Consider the following 14,039-nt stretch of genomic DNA (forward strand, 5'->3'; position numbering starts at 1 on the left):
ACTTATGTTCCAGGCCCGAGTTAAATCTCAAACACCCTTTCATTACCTCCTCAGCTCTCTACATGTATCATTCCATTTCCTTCCCTGCTCTCCCTGGTGTGTGTGTGTGTGTGTGTGTGTGTGTATTCTGGCCAGCACACATGTGGTTAATGGGATGATGGTGTGCAGACCTCTCAGTGCATTGAGGGGAGGCAGGGGGTGAGGGGTGGGGAACAAGCCCCAGTTGACTTAAATAACCAAATAATTGGAATTTCTAAAAACAATGGTTTCCTGACTTCTCCACGACCCCTCACCTTATCATTTTGAGGTCGCGGGGCCCTAAACTTGAACCCATCTACTCCGGAGCATTTGGCGAGCTGCCACCTCAGGATAACCCCGCAGCCAGCCCGCCCGCCGCAAGAGTTACAGGCCCGTCAGTCTGACTGAACGGATGTGGACTGCAGAGATAAGCCCTCCCACTGGATGGCTATTGCATTCGACTTCCTTCCACTCTCCCTTCTGGTCTTTGCTGTGATTTTTCAAAACTCCACCAGCAAACCAATGGAAAACAGTTTGGACATTACCTGTGAAATGTTTACGACATTTTGCACCCCCCCTCCGGCGTTATAAAATCCACCAATTTGTGCCCATCCTTGAAAATAAACCCAGCATGTAGTGTGTACAGACTGTAGGTCTGATGATGTGAGACTGCAAGCCTGTTGATTCCAGGGTGGTAGCAGGGGGAAGAAAAACAGCTAGTTACCTAGGTTACAGATCTCTTTGACTACCTCTTCCTCCAACCAGTGGCGTTCTGTAAAGAGCAGAAGGGCTGTGAGGTATTATTTAAATGGATTTCTGCTCAAGTAGCCTGGAAATGGAAATAAATGCAGGAAGGATGACAGAGTCCGAATGATTGAGACATGTGAATCCGTGTGAAATGTTCCATCCGAGCGGGAAGAAAAGGGGCTGTGTTCAGAGGGTATCAATAAAACACAAGTAAAGATGAGCAGTGAAACCTGCGATATAAAGTATAAAATACATGAATTCACAAAACAAGGTGAAAAAGGATTTATTCAAACTGAAATCAGACTCAGTGCAGTCCGACTGCCATGTTACAGCCTGGCTTGAATTGAAACTTGTAATTGAATAAATGACTCTGGAGCAGCACAGAGAATATGTGCTTTGATTCAGACACACAAGGAAACCTTGAGCATCTGTGTGCGACGCATTGAGATGCTCAGAGCAAAGCAGGTGATGTATAATAAGGAGCAGGGAGGATGGATGGGTAAAGCACAGTCACCCAGGAGACTGCTGTCGGTATCCTGTCAATTTTAAACCGAAAGAGGTTGACATTTTAACTTATGTATGAAAGTTAACTTACATAATGTACTTAACTTACCTCCAATTACGCAATGTATGTCTAATGTGTGTGTATGCAGGATTTTTTTCAAGAACAACGACATGCTAGAATGACTTACCGGCCACTCCATAATCCTTCCTCACTGGTAAATGTCTGAATAGGTTGATCGTCAGCGTCTCCCAAAACAACAGATATGACTGTTTCCAAATTAACCGCTGCAAAAAAACAACAACAAAAAAAAAACACGTCAAACGTACCAAATGCTTGTGGTACAGTCTCAGTTAGGTCAGGGTTTAGACAAGAAAGGGTAACGTTGTGGTTTGGGTTAAAATCAGCATGTTACTTCTGTAACTCACTACATAGTATGTACATGACGTAACTTCACTATGTTAGTTAGTTCAACAAACTCACCGTACTGGACGCTTACAGCATTGTGCTTGTTTTACCTGACTGTCCATCCCTGACTGCTGCCCTACACGGACTTATAACTCTTATACTCCTCCATCTGTCCTCCTCTGTAGCCGTCATAATTACCACAGCTTCTAGAGGCTGCTACCTTACAACAGATGTAATTATGGGTCATAATAATTGCTTTTATTTGAACCTATCTGACCATTTTTCTGACGATGACGGTTGTCCCTGCCAAGGTAGTCTGACCAAACCCTGATACTACAACCTGGGAATCATCATTTAGACACATGGAAGTGAGGCAAATAACACAGGCCAGCCTCCTTCCTTTCTATAATTTAGGATGAACACAACAGTGAAATTTCAAAAAGTAATGTCTAGCAGGTTCATGCTCATATCAGCTTGCTAGATCTTTACTAGCATTCATTTTTCTTAGAAGCTAGCAAGATAGGCCAACTTGGTTTTACTAAGTTCTGAGTGACATAGAAACTTGATCACTCAATGGGTCCTCCTAAATGTTAGATATCATAAAAGGATGTAAAATAATTACCAACGTAGAACCAGCATTGTAGTTTTTTAAAAAGGGGAAAAAAAAACACATCTTGTAACAAAATCCGTAAACTATAATATGGTGTGAGCCACAAACATTGACAATGCACGTCCTCAAATATCAGTCAAATACTGTTAAGCTAGACTTTGAAAACTCAGGGTTATCATCAAGGTCAGCTGTGTCCAGTCTTTTCCTCAGTTTTCTTTGGACAGGTCCCTCGTTTGCTCAGCGAACTTCAAATCACCTCAACTGTCTAAATTCAACAAGAGTTTTAAGTTGATATTGACGTTGGGTTTGTGAGAAATAAAATGAAACTGTGTTAGAACAAAGTAGAAGATATTATTGAATTCAATTTGAGATAAAATCCAAGTGGATTTAGCTGTTTTGTTCTCAGATTGTGTAACCATTTAATTCATTTGCAAAGGGATGGTAATAACCCTACATATTTAATCAGCGTGAGGCCTTTGTGTACAGTATCTCTGATAGGGGCGGCCCGTAAATGAAGAAGCCAGTCTGACAAGGCCTCATTTCCATTTCAAACCTGATTTTAAAAATGAATTGATACAAGACCCTGTCAGAGTTTCATTGTCTTATTCTGCCGTTTGTCAGATCTTATTGGCAAGAAGGACTGTAAGATAAAATTACACTGACTGAAAAGAGGAAAGGAAATATAAATAATTTGAAGGCGTTAACAGCTCGATACAGGATCAGAATATACTACCACCTGCGGAGCTCAGGCACCCTGCAGCTGACGGTTGATTTCATTATATCAAAACTGAGAGCAGATTTGTGGGAGGAAAAGGAATATTTTCCTTACTGTCAGTTTATCTGCGTACAGTCATTGCTTTCTGCTTCAGTATCTCAGCGCATTTTAACACCTTCATTAGTCTGTTTGATGTCAAGGCAAAAAGGAGCTCAGGGTTGTATTATTCTACATAGATGTGTCAAACCTATGTTTGTCTTTATCTCTTCATCTCAACAAAGGGGGGCCTTTAAAGCAATCACAACAACTAACAGTGATGGAGGGCAATTAGAGGTAATTACTAAAATGTAACTGCAGCAAAACATTTATTGGACTGTCTTTACCCGCACAGGGGAGGCAGTTCATGATGGTTTCTTTTCAGTAGCAAATGTAGTAAATGCAGGAGATTTTTCTTTTTCAAGTAATGTCCATCAATAGGCAAGGTTGTGTTGAACAGGGTCATTGCCATAAGTGACCCACTGGCATTGAGAATTCATCTCGATAGACTGAAATATTATTGCCACATATTGTAAGTCCACTTCTTAATATATTGTTCTCACACATAACAATCAGTGGTGTGTGCTGATGGGTTGAGCAATTTAAATTCTAAATTACCATTTCATAACTCAGTTGTATGCAACCTGTATGTCTGCTGAAGTGAGCATGCTCAACAGCTATCCTTGGCCCAGATATCTTGAAAAAACACCGAATGTGCTGTAGTTTCAGCTGGAAGATGTATACGAGGATTGAAATAGCTATGTTTCATGGGCTCTGTTAGCTTTTTAAGTCGGAACTAAATTAACTCACACGATCCCACAAAGTAAGGAAACAGAAACATACCACTATAAACCTTCTAATTTCCATTTTCTGTCTTTTACTGAACTCCTCAGACACAACATAAAACCCACCAAAAGCTATCTTGTTCAGTCTTTGGTCGATAAAATGTATCCACAGAGTTGGATGTAACACTATTTCGATTGCCAATCCACACTGAAGATGCCACTGAATCACCAGAATGAATGCTGGCTAAGCATGTTTCTGCAAAACCACAACAAAGTTAAAACACAAAGTTTCTTTATGTTGCAACTTTATATTTGTTTAGGTCAAAACTATTTCTCTTGTTACAATTACATGTTTGTGGTTAAGTTTACACTCAAAAACCACGTGGTTAGCGTTAGGAGAAAATAACAGTTTCACTATCTCATGGATGAAGATGGCCTGAATCCCTGCAAAAAAGAACAGGCCAGCACAAAAACGAGGAATTCTCCTTAAAAATATCCAGTAGTGTGACTCGGACTGAAGCCGGCCATCTGGCAGCATTGTTGGCTGTGATAATGAGCCCAGGTTCCATTGCCTGCAGTGTGAACACCAGCCCTCCTCCGTTGTTTGGAGCGAGTCAGCCACTGACAACATGGCTAACTGAAATAACTTTGCTAACAAGCTAACAGCAGCTATCTACAGCAAAAGATAGCTTTAGCAAAGAGTATCCACCCCATGATGCTCACATGCAAATCAGTGGCCCGACTTCCACGTCCAGCCAATTAACCTTTTAACCTGCATTTTCCATGGTAACAGGACGCTAAGCCTCACTGTTAGAGTAACTGGCACTGCGTATCATTCATTGATGAAGATCTAAGTTAGCGACTGAGTTAACAGTTCAAACACGTACTATTGCTTAGCCCAGTTAGCTAACGTTGTCAGTGCTTCAGTTACTATGATACTATTACTGACTTTCCCAGGAAACTCTTGAACAGAGAGCAGCAGCTAGAGGTTACTCTGGTGATATCCTGCCCCCTATTTGTTTGTAGTGATCTTTGACCAGCCATATCTTTCACTTTTCACTATTAAGTAGCTGTGTAAAAACAAATATGCTTTTGCTAATCTAAATCGCCCATTTAAGTTTTTCATGAAAAAAAAGGTCTTACAGGAGACTATATTCCATTTTTTACAACTGACTTATTTTCTACAAGCCTTGCATGTTTCCAAAGCTACCATGCTGATACAGTACAGCGCCATGTGACAGCAGGAACACCGAGACGCTGACAGCCACAAGAGCCTTTGCTGTCAAAACATGTTGCCTTGAGACATTTCCTACAGCGTGCAACGTACACAACAACAATTATGACTCCGTGGAACATAAAGCTGAGCTTTTGTAAGTGCCTCAACATGGGCGCCAGGAGTATAACATTTAGTTTAAATGATAAAGATCACAATCAGCAGTGGGCTTCCCTACGACATCAATTCGAATTGATGGAAAACACAGATACTACATCATTACTGCTTCTGAGCAAACACCGCTTTCCACTCAGCCACCAGACAAAGAGGGTTCTGTGTGTGGAGCTGCCCCGCTGCCAAAGACAATACGATGTGGAAGCTCTACCTGTCTGCACACTTCCTGACTTGTGTGAGGCTGCGTTGTATTTACAAGATAGGTCTGGTCTCGGATCAGTTTTTTAGGTAATATGATTAATGCACCCACAGGCCTCATCCAGGACGGCACCGAGTGACTCGCTTTAATTAAAAGGCTTGAGCTGTAACTAGGCTCTGGCTCCTGGCTATATTGTGGAGAGAAAAGTGAAGGGTTTGTGCGAGCTCTGTGACGCAATCTGTGTACAATGAAAGAGCCAACTGTGAGAGTGTTGAGGGGCATGAATTCACATGCGCTCCCCCCCTCAGACGCACATTCATCCATCATGCATGCAGGCCAGCTTACTGTAGATGGAGATCACACTCTAAATCACACATGAATAGACACGCTCGTGAACACATGTATGGTAAAAACAGCCATGCCTGTCTGAGGAGCGGGAGCTTCGACTGAGGTTCATACTCCCCACAGCAACAGCTAACTACTGTAACTGCGGTTTGCTCAGTTGGCCGTGCAGCTACTGATTGAGATCGGAAGCTAAGGGCATCGGGGGAGTTGTTGATGTTAGCTAGCACAGGAACTTTGGAATGTGACAGTTCGGGGCTAGCTGCTTAGCATGCTAACCTCAGTGAATATGCAACAATACACCGACATCATAAGATCAAAACAGTTGTTTGTTCAAATTCATTTGATGATTTTAGCTCATTTTTTGGTTTGTATTCAACAACACTTCTTACAAAATAGCCCCTTTAACTCACCAAGAAAGCAAGAATCACAACTCTGTGCGATTTTTGGTTCAACCAGTCTTGCAGGTTTTTACATTAGCACAGCGTGTTTCATGGCAGCACAGAGTTTCACACAAAGAAGTATAAGTGCAACCTATAAAAACTATACTTTCACCGATGGCAAGCCAAGTCCTGACGGGGATTTGTCTGACAGACAGTTAACTTGGCTGGAGAGAACATCGCCCCTGAATGGAAATACTCCTCTGCGTCATAACATTTACCTCAAGTCATCATCCGGGAAGACAGAGGCACAATGGCTGGCAGTGTGTTTTGCGCTGAGCGCCGTGCCTCACTCTGTTATTAAACATCATTAGACGGGCAAATATGACAGATGATGAGGAAGACAGCGCAGCAAAGCCCACACCAGAAAAGAAGCCTTTTAAAATCTCATCTCATTTTTTTTTTCTTCTTCCTTTTTTTTTTTCTTCTTGCCCACTTCATGAAACCAATTTCTGCAGCGGTATTAAGCTGTCAGTTGCGAGTGTGGCGCCACAGACGCACAGTCGGGCTCCAAAAATATGGGGCAGGGGGAGGGAAATGGGGGAGGCTGCACAGACTGTGGGTGAGTGTGTTAAAGTAAGCCCGTGGTGCTGTTCACATTATGCCTCGCCGGGAATGGAAACATGAACATTTTACAGAAAGTCAGTCATCATTTTTACAGCGCTCCTCAATTGATACTTTTCCCACATGTCCCTGAGATTTATATTGCTGTTGCAAGTCTCCCAAAAATCCTCTGTTCTTTGCTCAGCTGGCAGAGGAGCTGCAGCCTGTCACTCTCTGCCTCTCACAGAAAAAAAAAATAATAATAATGAGGCTCCGATATATCATTCTTTCTCTCTTTGCTCCTCTCTCTCTCTCTCTCTCTCTCTCTCTCCCGCCATTCCTCCCCCCCTCTCTCACACTCTCTTGGCAACTTTCTCTCCTCCGTCCGGCTTATCTTTGCAGCGTTGATCAGCTGAAAGCGGTGACTAATGGATTGAGGAAGCCTATCAGCAGGCCATCACCGATGGCAGGAGACAGAAAACAGCCACCAATTGCAGGCCATGTGTTCACACGCCTGAATCACGAAAGGTTTATTTAAGGGCAGGACTCGAAGCCAAAACAGGGCTGTACTTGAAAGAGTAACGGACGGCATTTCCCCATTTGAATATATTTGATCCTGTTTCTGTAATGAATGATATTACACATCCAGAATACAGGATTTCTGTGTGCACCAAGTTCCTCACACTAAATGACAGATTAGGTTGTTTTTCACTGCCTTCCAAATAAGATTCGTCATGGCCATCATTTAGGTTAAGAGTGTAGGTTAAGTTCAGGGAAAGATTATGGTCGGGATTAAAAGGAACCATTGTTGGCCACTGCAAGTTGATCTACTTTAGCGGGTGCTCGTGACACACAGGAGTCACATTTTACAAGGTCACAGGAGGACGCTTTTTAAAAGGATATTAACATTAGTTTATCATTTTAGGCGTTTGAATAAGTGATCAGTGCTGTCAGTTTTCTAGTGATTACTTACCTTGAAACAAGACTTGGTGGTAACATACGGCAAGAATAAGAAACAGTCATGAGCTCTTAGTTTGATTAAGGATCTGTTACCATACCCTCAAAGTGAAATGTCTCACCAGGCAACTTTGAAGACTCTGAATGACTAATCAAGTCCCACATGTAGCACTAAGTAGGTCTGAACTCTAAATTCATGAGCCTTAATAACTGTAGTCCGGTCATGCAGTTTTTTTTAAATAGGTAAAGAGCGCCCTCTTGTAGGCATAGCCATTAAGCACATGGTTTGGACAGTAAGATTTCCAGTAGAATGAGGGAATCATACATGAGGTGGCAGCTGGAGCGATCAAAACTGCAGTACATAGAACAACTTTGTTGACCTAATGCTGAAATTGCTCTAGTTTCCACAAGTGTTGCGGGAGTTTTCACCTCCTTAGACTTTCTTACCTTCTCCATACACCTTGGAAGTAAGTGCAGTTGTGCCAGAAACCCTGATTCTACAGCAGCTCGAGAGACATGGGGATGTCTTATAGTGGTATATGGCGTATCTACTGAGGCACCTGAAATGTTTTTTTTCTTTTTCAAGCAGTCATGTCAGAAAATAGAAATATTACTAACACAGCAAAAAATACTTACAAGAAAAAGTCTTGCATCAAAATTGTAACTTGGGTAAAAGTTAGTTAGAATAATCAGGAAAATATGCCTTAAAGTGCAATATGTCGGAATTTCACTTTAAAATATTCAACATATTCACTAGAATTATCGACAGAATGTGAAGTTTGATGTGATATCAAATAATTCCATTATGTTAGCATGCTAACTAGCTAGCCCAGCATGAGTCCCCCCTGGCTCCGATCTGTAAACCTCCTCCAAAGCTCCCGTGTTAGTTGTATAAACACGGTGAGCTGAGGTTCCAGTCCGTGCAGATTTTTTTATGTGAGGATATAACTGTGAAGAAATCCACGTTATCAGTCCTTTACAGTGTCAACCTTTGGATAAGAGTTACACAGAGGGTACATATTTACTAATATGATATGTGGCCCATGAACCAGTCCCCTTTATTTGGGAATAATGTCTCAACCCACTGACAATACTAGCTGGTGAAAGTGTAAACCTCAGTGCTTTTAGATCCAGTTGTCAGTGAGAGGGACTGAATGATACACTTGCACCACCATGTGGGTAAAGCCTGCATTACACTCCTTTGATTGTTGATGAAGGTTCTCCGTCATCCAGGTCATGGTAACTGCAAGTGCAGTATCCTAGGCAACTGGAGTTGTTTCAGTTACTTGAAGATGTTTAGTCTCTCATCCAAGACGCTTCTTCAGTTGAAACTAGAGGGAGGGGAGTTGCAGGCTTTTAAACTCTGTGTGGGAGTGTCCTTACAGAGTCGTTAAGGACACGGGTGTGCTCTGAGTTTCAGAGTTGTTAGGACTGTGGACCCAACTGGACTTCACGTGGGTTAGTAATGTCATAGTCCACCTCCTCTGTACACAGGATGGATGGATCCTTTTCCTCCTCTTTGAGACTATTAATGCAGCCAGGACTGTACCGATTTGTATATTGGTGAGGCAAATCAACCTCTCCATAAATGAATGGCACACCACAGGAGGGCCAACTCCTCTGGTCAGGACTCTTCTGTACACTTACATCTAAAGGAGAAAAATCATTCTTTTGAGGACAACAATGTAAACATGTTGGCCAGAGAAGACAGATGGTTTGAAAGAGGAGGGGAGGACTGGAACGACCACACCCACGTACAATGCAGTACTGAGTTCCCTGCCCAGACAACTTAACAACCATTTACACCTTGGCTCACCTAGCCTTAGCAACCCACATGAAGGCCGGTTGGGTCAGTGACCCACGAGTGGCCCTAACAACTCTGAAACTCAGAGCTAACGTGTCTGTAACAACTCTGTGAGGACACTCCCACACAGAGTTTAAAAGCCTGCAACTCCCCTCCAGTTAGAACTGTAGAAGCCTCTTGGATCAGAGGTGAAATGTTTTCAAGAAACTAAAAACATGTTCAGTTGCCTACGATACAGAACTTAGAATTCCTTTGATTCTTTTTTCTTAAAAAAGAGCTGGCCTACCATCAAAGCGAAAGCTTTACACTTCATCCAACATACAATGGCTGATGGAATAGAAAGAAGTATCTGGATTATAATATAGGTTTGGAGAAACATAATTACATATTTGTGTTTTATGTAACTAATAAAAAAAATAAGTAAAGTTTTTAAAATGACGTGTTTTTCATTAAGTATCATCAGGCAGAGAGCTTAAAGATGTTAGATGCTTGGTGACAAACACAACTTTCAAGGTCAACAACACATTTGAGACTGAAAGGAGTGTGAGCTGAGAGAACATGGAAGGTACTCAGCTCTGGCAGAGCGGGTGTTGGGGCCAAGGATGGAACAGTTTAGAAGACTAATAGTGCTAAATCATACCTGATGATACATGAACACTGATGTTTTAGCACATGAACGTATTTTGAGAATGACTACATATTTTATAACATTAACAGTTGTGTTATACTACAGTGTGTGTTTCTGTAATGATTAACTTTTTTGTTTTTTTGTTTTTTTCATACCTTAAAAAGAATGTCATCTCATATGGCTCGAAGAAATACAGAGAGACAGCACAAATAACATAATTATTAAATGTTTACATTTTCATCCCTCACTTCTAAAATCCATGCAGTCTGCAGGTCAGTTGGATCGGGCATTTGGCAACACTCCCAATTCAAATCGCAAAACAGCAGATGCACTTTATGTGCAGTCCGCCCTCTCCTGCGTCCTATTCCCACCCTCCTCTCAAGAGTCAGTTTGATAGGTATTGTTCAGCTACCTCGCTGCCTAACACATTGTTACAGCATTTCACTTCAACCACTCTTTGGCCCTTTGGTTGACTGCAGCCAGCCTTCCTCATCTGCCTGCGCTGCATCTTCTTTCAGCTTGTGCTCCGGCTTCAACTCTCTGGTCACATTTGAGCCCTTGACCGTCTCGGCCTGCAGCTCTGCGGTTATCTTGCTGAACTTTCAAGTCTTGAGAACTGCTTGAAGCTGCCTCAGGTTTTGCAAGTGGGCTCTCCATTCCTTGCCTGCCCAACATCCCTTGAATGTAAATGAAAGAATCTGAAAACAAAATGCAATGATTGTCTTCACTCTAAGGAAAGTATAAAAAGGATTTTTGGGATACAATATCAGTTCAATAATCAGTTTCTAGACTATAGAAATAAACACTGATCCAATTGATAGATAGATTGATTGACAGCTCATTTGAGCAGATACAGGCTTCTTTGACCAACCCCAAGCCTACATCAGCCAAGTCAAATGACTCCATCTCTCTTCTATCTCATCTCTCCTACGCTACTCACATGCCAAGCTCCAGTTTTTTTTTGTTTTTTTTTTGGCTCTTTAAATAGACTGTTAAATAGCGTTTGTTTTGTCTTACTATTCTGTATTCATAAAGTTAGTCTCTTTGCCCCTGTTACTCTCAATCAGGAGTTTTTTGAGCTCACAAAGTTCCAGGGCACCTGAATGCTTATTTTTGCATTCAAAAATCTAGGCGAGATGCCAGAAGCACTTGCAGAGCTCCTTTCAACTTTTCAATAGGGGCCAAAACTGTGGCTATGCGGAAAAAAATGTTGAAATAATTGTGTATACATGCATATGATATACAGAATAAGATGTCGTGGCAAGGGAAATAATAACTGTAATCATACAACACAAAAGGATAATTAGAGATGATATATGGACAATGTTTATTATCTGGTTTTCAGACATTTGAAGCACATAGGGGCACATGGCGAACAAATTAACGTCTGTTCGCCATGTCCCCCCCCCCCCAAAAAAAATAAAAAAAATAAAAAAAAAATAAAAAAAATAAACATTCCTGAGGTGATCAGAAACGCTTTTGGTCCCATTATAGGCAGAATGCAAACACAAAAACAATCACAAACCTGGAACAGGAAATGCTTGCGCCAACCAGGTGATAATTCAAATTTACTGTAAGGTAATAGTGCCGAAATGGGAATACACAAAAGCAAGGCTGTAGGTGAAAGTGTATTAAAGCTGCACTAATATCTTGTTGTGTTAGCAATTAATCAACCTGTGTCTGCAGCAATGATCCCGCGGAGATTTCCCCGTTCCATTTGGCCAGCTTTTTCGCCTGTTTTAAACTCATTGTAACTGTTTATGGCACATTCAACGGTCCACTTTATGAAAAGTAGATTCCCAACTTGTTGAATACTGATGCTTTGGAAATGTGTCAGTGTCTGACACTCAAAACAGATGACACCTTAAATGTATGACTCAGTGCCAGTTCTCTCATCAAGAGACAGTCCTACCAAGGACAGCATTAACCCCAAAACAACATATGTTTACATTTTACTGACAAAGCCCTTTTTTGATAAGAGCAAATGAGGGAGTCAGAGCCACCAAGTCTGCATCAGGGAGATCCACATAACAGAGCCAAGACTTCCTCGGTGCAGCAGTAATTGTTTACTCTCCAATTAGCTACGTGAGATGCAAGAATGCTGTTGGAGGTAAGAGATGGAAACAGATGCAGTTTGTGAATATGAACAGAAGACATTTTCAAAAAAGCTTTAAAAACAAACTCACCAAAAAAAGCTCATCAGTTCTTCATCAGACAAAAACAGATGGGACTGCATTAAAGCCACTAGTTTCTCTTTTGCTCTCCACAGGGACTGATTACTTGCATCCAACCTGAACACCAATCGAACATGATTGGCCAATACTAATCATACTCCAAGCATACTACAGACAGAAACCAGAACGATCCAGTTACCAAAATTTTGATCCTATCTCTACAGACATCTGTTTACAGAGATTATTGAAACCCAAACCATGACATTTCTCTAAACCTAACCAAAAAGTTTAGTGCCTTAACCTAACCCAATAACAGGCAACCATGGCATTGCCACATAATGATGAAGATATCAAAATGTATTTATCAACAGTGATCCTAATGGCATTGAAGGGGACGAATAATTGATTTCTGTTGATTGGGACAGAGGCCATGGACAAGTGATATATCAAGTGATATATTTTGTTGACTTGTTGCTTCTCTGTCACGTGTCCAGCAGCAACTGTTTTAAGGATGTAAGATCTGATAACCACACTGCACACCACCTGCCCAGCAACAAATGGCAGACAGAGAAAGAGACAAACACATGCAGCAAAAAAAAATCAAACAAACAAACAAACAAAAAACTATAATGTTGCTTTACATTACAGTCTGGTGATAGATTAGTCTCTACTCATTTAAAAATCACAGATATTTCATGGCACTGTGTTTTGCCATCTAATTATTCTGGTAGCTAGAGCCATGGCCAAAACTTGCCGCTGTTCGTGCCATGCTTTAGTATATTGTGCACACGTTCATGGAGGACACGTGTTCCAAGTTTCATCTCAATAAGGCAACAGAATTGCAGAAATATAATTTAAATGAGAGCTGGAGTCACATCCTTTCCGGTGGACCCTTTGGGATCTTATTTAGGAAATATGTGTGCAGAAGTCAACAGGAAGACAATAAATACTTTTTTTTATCCAATCTGAATAGCGCTATAATTACAAATTTGATGTTTGTAAATAAAAAAGGTAATTTTCCATGTCAACAAACTTGCTGTTTGTTATATAGACAGTAAACATGTGAAACTGCTCAGCGAACTACATCACCTCGCTCATCAACTGTCACCAACAATCAACATAGCTGCTGCCTTAGCAATGGCATAGTACTAACAGGTGAAACGGCTGCAATTATATGAAAGTTAATCAGTTAGACACATACAGTTGTGGGTTTTGGCAACCATTCATCTTGACGATGTCACAAACCGACTGTTGGCTTTCTAGTCTTTATAACAATGTGCATATTATTTTCTGTAATAAGGTGACATAGCAGTCCACGTCCAGGGGTGTGACTGCTGCCCCCTATAGCAACATATAGCATAGCGACCCCTGGAGGTAGAGGTGTACAGAATTGTATACACATGTGCAGCATGACAGTGTTTATTTACAACATTCCCAAATTCAGTCCTGATTGGATCACAGGTTGAAGAGTCAACATTTAGACAACCAATTACAGACAAACGGTAGGTGACATAAAAAAAAACAAAAACAAAACAAAACAAAACAAAAAAAACACTTACAACACTTCTGAGCTTTGCACACTTGACCCAAAACAGGTGACACCTTCGAACACTGACAGCATCACTGGATCAATGCTCCTCATGGCTCTTCTACTCCAGGATTCCAAACAGGACCAACGTGGCAACTTATTTGAAATGTTTCTATTTTATTACAAAAATAGTTCACCATAATGCAGACATTTTAT

At 41.2% G+C, this 14,039-nt stretch overlaps 1 long non-coding RNA gene across 1 annotated transcript; it reads right to left on the reverse strand.

Moving 5' to 3' along the window:
* Positions 1-1,032: 1,032 nt before the first annotated feature.
* Positions 1,033-9,600, reverse strand: LOC119029464. The gene is made up of 2 exons (XR_005077997.1): positions 1,458-9,600; positions 1,033-1,301 (listed from the first exon to the last, which is right to left on the reverse strand). It is a non-coding gene; the product is annotated as an uncharacterized LOC119029464 (long non-coding RNA).
* Positions 9,601-14,039: the final 4,439 nt, after the last annotated feature.

This window comes from Acanthopagrus latus, chromosome 12, assembly GCF_904848185.1.
Source record: "Acanthopagrus latus isolate v.2019 chromosome 12, fAcaLat1.1, whole genome shotgun sequence".
In the NCBI taxonomy this organism is placed as follows: domain Eukaryota; kingdom Metazoa; phylum Chordata; class Actinopteri; order Spariformes; family Sparidae; genus Acanthopagrus; species Acanthopagrus latus.